Source organism: Channa argus, chromosome 3 (assembly GCF_033026475.1).
Source record: "Channa argus isolate prfri chromosome 3, Channa argus male v1.0, whole genome shotgun sequence".
NCBI lineage: Eukaryota > Metazoa > Chordata > Actinopteri > Anabantiformes > Channidae > Channa > Channa argus.
Genome location: NC_090199.1, coordinates 6,274,879 through 6,287,897, shown reverse-complemented (window position 1 = coordinate 6,287,897; position 13,019 = coordinate 6,274,879).

The following is a 13,019-nucleotide window of genomic DNA, read 5'->3' as shown; positions in this document are numbered from 1 at the left end:
CAATCCAGCAGCAGGGTGTGTCAGTGGTTTGTGCATTTGTGTGAGTGCATCTGTGCACTTATTTCTCTCCTCTGCGACTTGCTGTGTAATTTATTTAATAGGCCGCTGTGTAGGCTGTTTCCTTTAGATTTGGACAAATGTGAAGGACAATGTATGAGCCAAATCAATGCCACGACAAGGAAACTAGTGCTCTGCAACCCTGGCCTAGACATCATCCAGAGCAGCTGCATGTGAGAACACAAATGTCCAAGTCAGACGGCCCAAGTCTGAGCGAGCACATAATTTGGAGATAGCAACGAATTGTCTGGAGTATTTAAAGCGACTGGGTGGGTGTGTGGACCGATTTCTCCAAGAGTTCTCTTATGTTTTTATGATCGCCATGGCCTAAAAACAGAGGATCAGTGGAGCAGCTGTTTGGTGTGTGTTTTTGTGTACAACTTTCCAACCCATCCTTATCCCACAGTGTCATGTAGTGACGCATCCTTAGGCGTCCAATTGTGCCCCTTTTCAAAGTCCTTTGGCGTATCAGGGTGATGTAACAGGTGAACAGAACGTTTCTTGGTAACACTGGTCTTGAAATGGACTGAACCTGAAGTTGTAACAATAGTTTACAAAAAGTGAATATCAATGACTTTCCTCACTGTTTCGTGACAAGAGCAGACAACTTGCTCTGAAAACACCAACAGGTTTTTACACCAAACAGCTACACTTCTGCCGTCCTCTGCTCTACTCTTCCGTCCTCCTGAGGGGACAAAATGATGCAGGAAAATGGCAAGAAGGTGAAAGCTTAAGCAGTTCAGATTCAGCCACATTTTCTTTCATAACCCCACCCAACCCCCACCCTCCTTCGCTTTAAGATGGTTTGGCGCATAATACACATAAACATACACACCTAAACACAATCCCACACAGATACCACTCGGAAAGCTCTCTAATGTCCTGCCATGCAGGTGTGTACTAATCTCCTAAATCCAGTAATAATAATCCAGTAATAATGCCAATCCTGATCTTCCTATGAGCTCACGTGGATCAGTGGAGCAGCTGTTTGGTGTGTGTTTTTGTGTACAACTTTCCAACCCATCCTTATCCCACAGTGTCATGTAGTGACGCATCCTTAGGCGTCCAATTGTGCCCCTTTTCAAAGTCCTTTGGCGTATCAGGGTGATGTAACAGGTACCCTTTGGCCCACTATTAGACTCTCCAGGAGCACATCTGGTACTGACACTGCAGCCAGCTGCTTTTTAAAAAAATTCAAATCACAGTTATTTGTCTAACTGCTAAGTCTTAAGTCTTACGATGGGTCTTATTTTACCACAGAAAATCTACGTCCATCATCAGGCCTGTCAATTAATCTGCTTGTTTCAATAAAAAAACTAAGGGTCATTGATGACACTGGGTGGGTTCTGAGAGCTCCCCCCCCCCCCCCAAAATGAAAGCAGCTCAGACTGAAGAATCACAAGGTGCTTCACAAAAGCAACGTGCAAAAAGGTTAACTCTGATTGAAAACTCACTGCTCTCAACTACCCTGATATCAGAAGCACATTTTCCAACACTCTTTCAGTGTCATTGCCATTTTACTATTAAGTTATAAGGACATTTTTAGCTGCAAGTCAATTAATATCTGACCTCAGTGTAAATACAAACACACACACACGCGCGCGTATATATACAATACTCACAAAAAGTTGGGCGAAAATTCAAAATGCACCTAAAATGCATGTTCTGTTTCAATAACAGTTTGCATTTAAACAGTCCTCTTCATCACGCTGTTCACATTTTGACAACATGAGACAAAGACGACACCTAACAACTGACAACTGACAACTTATTGAGACATTAACATTTTTTTTGTTGCAGTGTAGCCAACAGTGTTTTTAGCCTTTGTTCCAGTAAATAGTGTGAGATGAAGAAACTAGCATTGCATGCTTCTACTTAAATGCCCTACTTTCATGACATAATACCACTGAAGCATGAACATGTCACTCGAAAGATGAATATCCCTTTTATAACTTTTTCTGAGTAGTATATATATTTTTATGTATATATATATATATATATATATATATATATATATATATATATATATATATATATATATATATATATATATATATATACATAAAAACAGTGGATGAGGAAAGAACGATGAGGCAAAATGTCCTTTGCTTATCACACAGAAACACAGTCATACACACACCCTTCTAGACTTTAATAGCCCATTGTAGGTTATGGAAAAGACTATTCTATCATGACAGATGGGGGAACTCACAGCACTGAGACAATGGAAGAAGAAGAGAGAATCGAACACACTGAGATCACTAACCGAACCCATGGGATGCGAACAACCATGTGAAAGGAAAAAGAGGAGCGATGGGAAAGATGCCGAACAATGGCCTCATAAGTCCAGAAGGGGAATTTGGGAATTCGTTTAATTGGATTGCGGCGGTTGAGGTTAAAAAATATGACTGGAATAAAAGAAAGATGAGGAGAGAGATGGAAAAAAAACGGAAGAAAGAACGAAGAGAAGGTAAAAAATGATGGTCGGGAAAGAAAGAAACAAATAATTAAGAGGAAAGTTAAAGGGACCAAAACAGAGAGGGTCCCTCATCAAGTAACACTGCAGCTATTTCATCACTGGTGCGTCGTGTGTGTCAGTGAAGTGTCCATGCATTGTGCTGAGTGGGTACGTGTCTGTGCGCAACCCCTGGTCATGACCGAGTGAGTGACTAATTGTGTCGTCTGCTCGCCATAACGGACACACACGCTCGCACACACACCGAGATTATGCAATGACTATCGGGATAATCTCCTTGGCCTTCGTATTTTTTTTTTTTGCTCCCGAGAGGATAGAAATCGACACATCTAGATTACTCTTTCATCTGGAAATCCTTCACTCTGCTCACCTAATCCCCGAGCTCCCCTTGCATTACAGCATCAATCTATACATCTATGTCTCACTCCATTCCCAGCACAGAAGAACTAATCCAAGAGAATTCCCATTTTCCCACCACCGCTTAGCACATTGGTTGGAATCCAAATGAAGTTACAAAAGATTAGGTCATTTTTGATGTTTTAAGCCGGCATTAAGTTGGTTATTACGTAAACGGTTGGCCACTCTTACCACCCAGGCTGCTCTTAAAACAGCAACATTTCAAAAGAGCAAAGTCAATATTGCATAAAATACGTAATGAAGGTAGATATAAATCCATGAAAACCTTTAATGTTGCTTTGATTACCAATACATCACTGACCCTTCAGGCAACCCCATCTTTAATAAATTACATTTCTATGCAACGGCAGATACGTTTTGCAGGAAACATAAAACATGACTGGCCACTTGGAAATACAATGATACTGAACATATCAGTATAATGTTAGACAATGTTTCTTTCACCTGGAAGTGATGTCATCTGGAGGCATCTCTAAGCTAGAAGTAAGGAGATATTTTAATGTAGGTGTAAGTCAGAGGAACATTTAATCGCATTCTTTTTTACATGTGCTGCTCAAACTAGACCCAGCAGACGCAAGTTCAATATCAGTGAAGGCGTCGTTCAAGTTTAGGACAAGATAACAGAGAAAGAGTTATTGCACACACAATGTGCTTATTAAATACTAAACAAATACACAATTGTTTACCACATTTAACTCAAATGCTTTCGTTGCCTAAACCCACTGACACGCGACACTCTAGAGCTGAACTGTCAGCGGTGTTTAATTTGTAAATACATTTATTATATTAAATTAAATTTTTAGTCATTTTTAAATAAAACGAGTAACCGGGATCTTTGGATTTCGATGGATGTTTTTTTTTTTGCACCGGAATGATGAAAAGTTACTTTTATAACACAGTTCAACCTGGGAAAGAAAGAAAGAAGGAGAGAGGATCTGGTTTTTAATCTGCTGTAATGTTGAAACCAGTATTGAAATGATCTTGTCTATGCTGTGGTTTCACAGTGCACAGTATAATATTCAAACGCCCTTTGATGTAACCTGTTTGTATTTGCTATTGCGACAGCCAAAGTCTCTCATGGGGATTATTAAAGGTTCATCTTACGCTTAATATCATGAATAAAGGCTTTGACTGTTTATATAGGTTGCTGTTGTTTGATGTGGGGCTCTATTATCATTCCTCACAAAAATACAGACATGGGCGAGAAAATATTCACTTATTATTCATTCATAGGCCTGAAGGAAATGTTGGTCTGTGTCATACAAACACACACAAAAGGCGCACACTTGTGGACCACAACCTTCAGATTAGGGATTAGCCCCTCCCTTCCCACCTGCTTAGAAACAAGGTTATCAAGATAAAACTATGCAGAAGTTAAATAATGATATTAAGAACGTTCCCAAAACATGGAATTTTAAAAGTCAATTTGGACGAATAAACTTCTCAAGAACATCTGAATCTGTTGGGAAACATCTGCAAAAGTCACTGTGTGTCATTCTTTAATATTTGCACTGTAAGGACTTTCCATGAACACGCACACACACACACACAGGTTACCTGAGTACTCTTGATTTGGGGCTGATAAAACATGCTCGGACGTTTGCAGAGAGGTATCAGCTGACGTTCATGACATTCACGCTCCTTTTATGTTTCATTTCAGTGAAGTTTATGATTGCTGGCAGCATTTGCACAGTGTGTATGTGTGTGTGTGTGTGTGTGTGTGTCTGTGTGTCTCTGTGTGTGTTGGCCACAGTTCAGGTGGGAATGGAAAACAAGCAACAAGTGAAAATCAAAACATGAACAGCTGGTTGCACACACACACTGAATGCTGTACAATGGAAGAGTTAGCACAGACAAATACAAGCTGAAAAGAAACAGATGAGACAGATACGAAGATGTGACAGAGGCAGGAAAGAGCAAGAAGAAGGAAAAGCATAGCCACTGTTAACCTGGTGCCTTCTCATTGGTTGTAGGGGCCGAGCTACAACAACATGTTTTAATGGACTTTAATGTGTGAAACCACCATATTTTTATTCATTGAAGTGTTTCTGTCGCTAATTATAACTGACAATCTTTGTTCATTTGGTCAAGTTAACCTTACTGTGAAAGTTAAACACACAGTAAAGTAGATGTAGGCAAAATAGTGTCTTGTAATGTATCATCATATTGACCCTAAAATATGAAATACAATGAATTCACACAAGACCCTATATAGAAGCTGTTGGATTATTATTGGTTTAAAATTCTTATTTTGAATCAAATCAGTCCTTTATGTAACTAGATTGCAGAGAGGGGACTAAACACATTAGAGTGGCCCGAAAACATTAGAACCACAACGTTAATGTTTTTTTCATAAGAAAAAAAAACCTCTTAATATAATGAACGCCATTCAAACTCCACCACCCACTGAGACCTCATTAAAATGCAAATAGTAGAATTCTCACCTTTTAGACAGTTTCTACTGATTATAACCTTGTAAAAGTACAATTCGTGGCAGAGCTGTTTGTTGTTGGAGTGACATTTCAATCACAAATTAATTAATACCTGATGAACCTATGCACTGTGTCCAGAATATGAGTTTTAGAAAGCACTATATAAAGGAAAGGAAAGTCAAATAGTTTGGCAGCAGAAAAACATGTACAACGGCTGCTGCTCATGGAGGAATCAAACTCTTTTTGAGGTCGTGAGCCGGGCAAACATGAACGTCTGAAGCTTGGTTCACACTCTACATCTGGCGGAATCGTCCTAGTAAATATCTTCCCCGCACACACTCGCTGGAACACCCTCGAACTACTTGCGCTCTCTGACACACTCCTTCCATCCATTGTGGCCTTTCATGTTTCAATGGCTCCATTGATGGACTGGCGTGAGTCTTCCTGGGTGGATTCTGCTTTGGGGCATTAGAGCTTCATCCAGACATCTAGTTGCAACACAGACACGCTCACACGTAGCAATGTGAGAGGAATTGACTCAATCAATATAGAAAACACATGCAAAGAATAAACACGTGTACAGTGCATGTGCAGCATTTAAAACAAAAACCTGAAAAGTGATAATACAGAAAAAAACGGTTGCATATTTGCTGTGAATTATGGTATTTCGTTGTGTTTTTTTTATAATTCAAAAAGGAACAATAGTAATAATATTAATAACAACCATAGCAAAAAGACATTAGAATGACGTAGAAATAGTGTTCCATTTCTTTCCAGCCTTAGTTACTAACCTCAACCCCTCAAAATCCAAAAAATACCAAATAGATGAGCCACACAAGAACAAGAATCTTTTTAGGTTCAAGTATTCAATATAGGAAATACTTTAAACAATACTCTAAAGGAGATTTGAAGTCGTGGGTGGATAAAGCCCAGGTTAATAGTTTATTACTATTATTATATTGATAAAGTGAGTTTATTTAGGAAACGTAGGGTACAGATAAAACCACTGTTACTCTAACGTCCCATGTCAGACAGGCTGTGGGCAGAACTCCAGACATGAGCTCACTTTGGTGAGGTGGGGAGCTGAGGGATGAATATTTGCGGCATCTGCAGCATTCAGGTGGGGATGCACCGTTCTGTAAACGTGGAAACCATCATACCTGCACACAAATGCTCCGAAACACACCCATCCACATTTATGCACGCACACGCTTGTGCATGTTCGGTGGCCCCTTGAAAACACACACAGATAACTCACACATATGAATGAATAGTAACATTGTGAGAGGCAGGCTGGTCACTGGAAGGTGAACAAATGGCAGAGAGAGTGGGCGAGGAGTGCTGGAACCTCTGCTTCCTTAAAAGGCTCAAATGCCTCTAAACAAATCAGCAACTCATGCTGTCGGCTGCCAGCAGTAAACTGTGCAGGCAGATTCCAGGTATGAATGTAATTCATTAACTCCCTCGGGTCTTTACTGTAAAAAAGAAAAAAGGAAAGACAGCTCTTAGTCAAATTGTCTGGTTAAATGAAATGCACTAACTCCCACGCACAAATATCATATCATGTTTTCCCATCACCTTTTTTTTTTTTTTTTTACAACTTTTTGTTCCCCTGTTCACATTGATATTTCCAAATCATTGTCTGCGTGTGTGTCTACTGATGTGGCTGTAGCCATCGTTACGCTGCAGTCCAACCCTTCAACTATTTATAGACTAAAACAGTCTTATTGTGATGCGTGCTTGTTCACAGCCTGTCATCTGCAGTGACTCATGGAGTTCCATCGATAGAAAATTGGGAGATAAAATGATAAGATAAATCCGATTCATACCTTTACAGCTTTACTGAAGGCCTCAGTCGTACTGATGTGTGTATGTAACATCATTTAACGTATATACGGACGTGTCGATTTAAAGGTATAAAGGTTTTACTGAGCATAAATGTACAAAGCATTAATACATTGAGACTGTCAAACATATAAGACAACACAACCCCGAACCGTTTAAAGTATCTCTTCAAACTTTTGGATTATGTTGTGATGCAGCCAAAAAAGTAGTTGTTGGAGTGGACGCTAAACATAACCATGAGAAACAGTGATCCTGGTTTAGGTTCGATTTTTTTTTTTTTTGGATTAGAAAAGTATATTTGGGATAAAAAATGGATGAAGCAAATGTGTCATCATTGTTTGTCTTAGCAGATTTGCTCATTAGCTTATCATATCCAAAAATATGACAGAGTATAAACAGAGAGAATTATAGGAGGCCAGTCTTTAGACCAGGAACAAAAAGTGATTTTGTTCATTTAACCAAATAAGTTTATAACAATGACTAAATCCATCCACTAACTGTTCCAGGCGAGCTGGAGCCTATCTCAGCTGTGATTGGTCAAGCGGCAGGGTACATCCTGGACAGGTCACCAGTCTATCTCGGGGTCAGCATAGGGAGACGTACACAGACGGAGTCACCAATCGGCCTAACGTGCATGTCTTTGCACTGTGGGAGGAGACCGGGGTACCTGGAGGAAAACCACACAAGCACCGGGAGAACGTGAAAACTCCACACAGAAAGGCTGCAGCCGACTGGGGATGCGACCTTCTAGCTGTGTTTGGCAGCGCTAACCACTCCACCAGAGTTCTGCGTAACTAAGACCATATGACAATGAAAAAAAAAAACCCCACAATTTTATTTATTAGTAATTATTTGTTAGTAATAATGATTTGGCAGTTCAGCCGTTACAGTTCAGTTCAGATCAGTTCAGCTGTTACAGTGTAGCTTGCAGATAAATATGTGTAGTGGCTTGTGGAGAAAGTCGAGCTTGGATGAAGCACTGACACGCACTCAGTATGTAAAAATATTATACACGATATTGCGTAATATGGGTTGTCGGCATAGCACTCATCTTACAGTCAGTGAGTGGTGACCACATCAAGCTGACCAATACTCATTTACTGGTCTACACAATCTAAGGAAGTGGAGGTGATGTTGTTTGCTAGTGAAGAACTGAAACGAAAAACAAAGTTGTCCTAATAAGGAGTCTTTCTGTCGGCTTCCTGAAACTAGGAGCGCCTGTCCTCCCCTCGCTTATGCTCTGTCCACTGCCTGTGATGTCACTGATAAAGAATTCCCCTCTGGGAGACTGTCGGGAGGCATTTTTGTGGTTAATAAGTGACAATATCTGACAAAGACTTGCTGACAATCAAAAACTGACACTCCTCAGGCTGCCTTACACAGACAAGCACACACTGGCGTTGTAATCACATAAGCGTAAAGCCACTTGAGGCAAGGACAAACAGGATGTAACCGACATATTTACATATTATCTCTTTATTAAGGTAGCGAACATGTACAATGTCTGCATATCTGCATTTATATAAAACCGTGGCTGTGGTCCTCTGATAGATCAGACTTCAATATACAGTCATGTTTTAGCTCTGATTTTGGTCTCCACCAAATCCTGAGGAAAATTTCAAAGGCATTACTGTTCAAACTGTAGCATCAATATTATGCACTGAAGGACGTAAAAAGTGGCACAGTTTGATGTCTTAGGAAGCGTCATTGCCTGACTGATGCTGTGGGATGAGAACATGTTGGTTTGTCCATGTTGGATGGGTGTATGTCCTCACTGGATGACAAGTACACGCTCTCTGTGGGATTGCGACAACCTACAGGTGGGCTTCTCCTGCCACAGTCCTCCACCTCCCCAGCCCTCAGTCTGTCGCGGACGTCGCTAACTTCCCTTTGATGACATCACCACAGTGAGGTCAGCGTGCAGCCAGACCAAGATTGGATTAAACCTGTGGTACTCTGTTGTCACACTGGTCTCAGTGCAGCTTAAGCTTGACCACTCTGAGCCACTCTGTGTGGCTCAACGGATTAAAATGTGTGCTGTACAGCTGGTGATGTCATGAAGTTTAGCCCTGCACATGACCTATATTATGCATCACCCTTCTTTCTTTGCTTTGCACATGGACTCAATGTTCTTCCTCTTCAGAGTGGTTTGTATGTTAGAGGTTCTGGAAGAAAAATCCCCAAATTTCTAGGTTATACTTTAACATTTTCCTTGCAGGAAACCAGATATTAGGGTGGAAATGTCCTTCAGCTTTCTCATGAAAGTCATTTATGCATTCTCTGTGGAGGAAAGAAAAGCGCAGAGAGTAGCTGAAGTAGCTGATAACATGGCAACCAATGAATCAACAGTACACTGGAAGTGTCCTAATTTCCTGTTTGGGAAACCCCGGTGACGCTCCGTGGTCATCATCATGGCGACAAGGGGTCACCAGTCGCAACACAAGAGGTCATTTGCTGGTTGATTGAACAAGAAAAAAGTATTGGCACCAAATACGTATCGCGTCTGTTTTCTTGTTGCTTTTTCAGACTTACATTTCTCGCATGTGCCGACAAGTTTTCAGCCTCTTGGATAATTAACTAAACATGTATTTGTACAGTATTTGGAGCATGAAATTCAGGTTCCCTTTTTCATCTGTGACTGTGATGGCTGCCGCCACACAGTCCAGGTAAATGTCGGTAACCCGCCGCACATTTTGCTTTCTTTGCAAAAGTTACCAGTGCGAGTGGAGCTGCTGTGGGCTTCGGCTGCTGGAGGCAAAAGGATGCAATCTTTTTGCAAAGGAAGCAGAACGTCTAAATAGAAGAAGTTAATACTGAGAGGCTGCTACCTATTAGGGGGGGATTGTAATTTCTCTTTGAGGATTTGGGGTTATTTAGCAATGTTATGTCAGTTATTTAATATAGTTGTTCTGGATAATACTCTGGGTATTTGCATTCAGTAGATGTATTTTTATATTTTGTTCAGGCATTTTAAGCCAACAACTCTAAACGAAAGTGAGAGGAACCTTACATGTGCCAGGAAAGTTCGACATTTCCCCGGTAATACATTAAATTAGGATGTTTTAATCTGAACAGCAATGGATGGGCCAACATTGCCATCTGCGGCGACGTGCTGCTGGCAGGGCTAAAAATAAATGAAATGTTCACTCTAGAAATACCATGACAGCATGTGTAAACTACATTTGTAGTGCCGAATAGAATTTTTAGCATTTATTTGCAATCTCTGCTCTGCTAAGTTTGACACTTGTGAGTGATTGGTCAGAGCCAAGATGCCAGATATTATCTTAAATAAACTGTATTCGGGTTTTGGTTACAGTCTTTCTAGGTGTTTCTTTGAAAGAGTAGGTAAAATAAGCTGTACCCTCTACCTACAAACTTTCTGGTTTAACCATTGTAAAATGATAATATGTACATGGTATGTATGACAGGTAGCACAGGTGTAAATGTATAAATGTAAGCGTAGATGCATAAAAACTTTTCACCAAATAAACAAGACTAAAACTGAAAAAGTAAACTGAAAATTTAGTTTAGAACCTCACATTTTCAAAACAGGTAAGACGCAGAACACAAACAGAAGGTCAAGGACACATTTTATTTGAAAAATGTGCTTCCACTATCAAGACATTAAAACATGTAACAAGCTGGGTTTTTTTTCCCTTAAAGAAAACAACTTGTTGTCATCACACAGAGGACAACAAAATACAAAAAGCATCTATGAATATCGCAATTTCGCATGGTGCTTTCACCATAGATAACAAACCTTGCTGCACTCAGTTCCTGCATCTTTTTAAAATGGCCTGTTGAAATCCCTTGAAAAAGAGATTTCATAAGAAGATTTTCTTGATTCATCCTACTGTCTTGCGAGACCTACATCTAGAAGCATCTAGAATGGACAAATTCAGACACTCAGTACAGCACAGCATTTGTACTGTATACTTTGTAAAAAAAAACAAAAACAAAAAAACAACACACTCAGCTATTTTTACTGTATTGTGTGAGATTTCAATCCTTTTTCAAAATTGTTAAAAAAACAAAAACAATAGCAGAACACTGTAAATACTAAAGTGAAAATATGGCAAAAATGAAAAAACAATTGAAACTTAAAGGTGGAAATGTACATCAATCAAAATGAAGACTCTAAATACTTGAACTTTACAATAACTCCAATCGCTCCTGTCGCAGGTAGGTCAGCGTCACACCAAAAGTTTTCTCCCTCGGAAGAGTTTTTCGTCATTAGGAGTTCAGGTAATGTCATCATGAGGAGCGCTGGAAACAGCAGATTGACAATAATTACAACCTCCGTGGTATGAGCAACAAGATGACATCATCGGAACTCAGGGTTCCTCCAAGTGATGTTATTTGGAGGAATTTTTCACCTGCGAAAGAGAGATATTTTAATATAGGGCAGTTCTATGGCCTTCATTTCCATGTACTATCCAAACTACAGCCAAAAAAAAAACCAGGTGTCCTTTTGATGTTTTGAAAATGGATAAAAATATGTAAACCAGTTGAAAAGTTTTGACGCATTTGCAGGAAAAGTCTTCTGCTGTACTAAGAAGGTGATAATAAAGATCATCTGCCCCACGTAAGTTGGCTGAATGAGCATTTCAGTTCATAAAGAAACAAAACAAATACATCTGGACCTTGTCAGACTGTGTCAATAACTTTTTATCATGTGTAAACAATCAGTATTGCATAAGGTTTAACTTATACCATGTACGTACCTGCAGCACAGTGTGTGCATTCAGTGTTTTACTGGATTTGCTATGCGCTGCCTACTAGACTGTGATAAGAGATCAGTCGTGATGACTCAGAGTGTGTGTGCATCTGTGAGTGCGGGCAGTGTGTGTCACTGTCTGCAGGTGTGTCCCCCCTTTCTGTTTAGAGATTTCCCCCTTACCTTCCAAGTCCCTGCCCCTGTGTGCCTCCCATTTTTCCAACTCCATGTCCCCCTCCCTCTATCACACTCACACTGCCAGCATCCCCCCCCCCCCCCCATCAGCACACAGACACACACACACACACACACACACACAAGCATTTCCCTCTATTTTTGATCACATTCCAACCCAGTGACTTCAGGCCACAAGAAATGGGAAAGTGTGTGTGTGTGTGTGTGTGTGTGCTGATGACGTCAACTGTTTGTTTATGTGCTGTGGTTGTGTCTGGGGCACCAGCTTGGTAGATAAGCAGGGTGGGAGTTTGTGTGTGTGTGTGTGTGTGTGTGTGTGTGTGTGTGTGTGTGTGTGTGTGTGTGTGTGTGTGTGTGTGTGTGTGTGTGTGAGTTGAAGAGAAGAGAGAAGGGAAACGCCAGACATGAAAGAGTGCATAAAAAATGTTTTGTTGAAATCCAGCAGGATCGGTCCCAGGAGTGATGAGCTTGTCAACTTTATAGACTCTTCATTGTTGAGCAACTGATGATTGAGTGTATTCCTTTTTCTCTGTCTCTCCCTCACCCTCGCCAGAGGAAACTGCTGCATAATGATAACAGACTTAGAGACAATGGGTTCAATGGGCGTAAATACACATAAACACACATGTTCATACACAACACATACACACACATTGTGCTGGTTGAAGTCCTGCCTGTGTTGCTGATTTATCAAATATGGAACATTCTGGACATACCAGATGCATTTCTGAACTCCTTTTTCCCCTAAAATGACCCGTTGGAATAAAGAATTAATCCCCCCTCCCCTTTCCCCTCCTGTCTGGGCCTTGTCTGCCCAGTGATAAAGTCAGATCGGGTTTATTTTGGGGTGCTTCCAAGTCTGTAAAGGGTACCAAAGCCC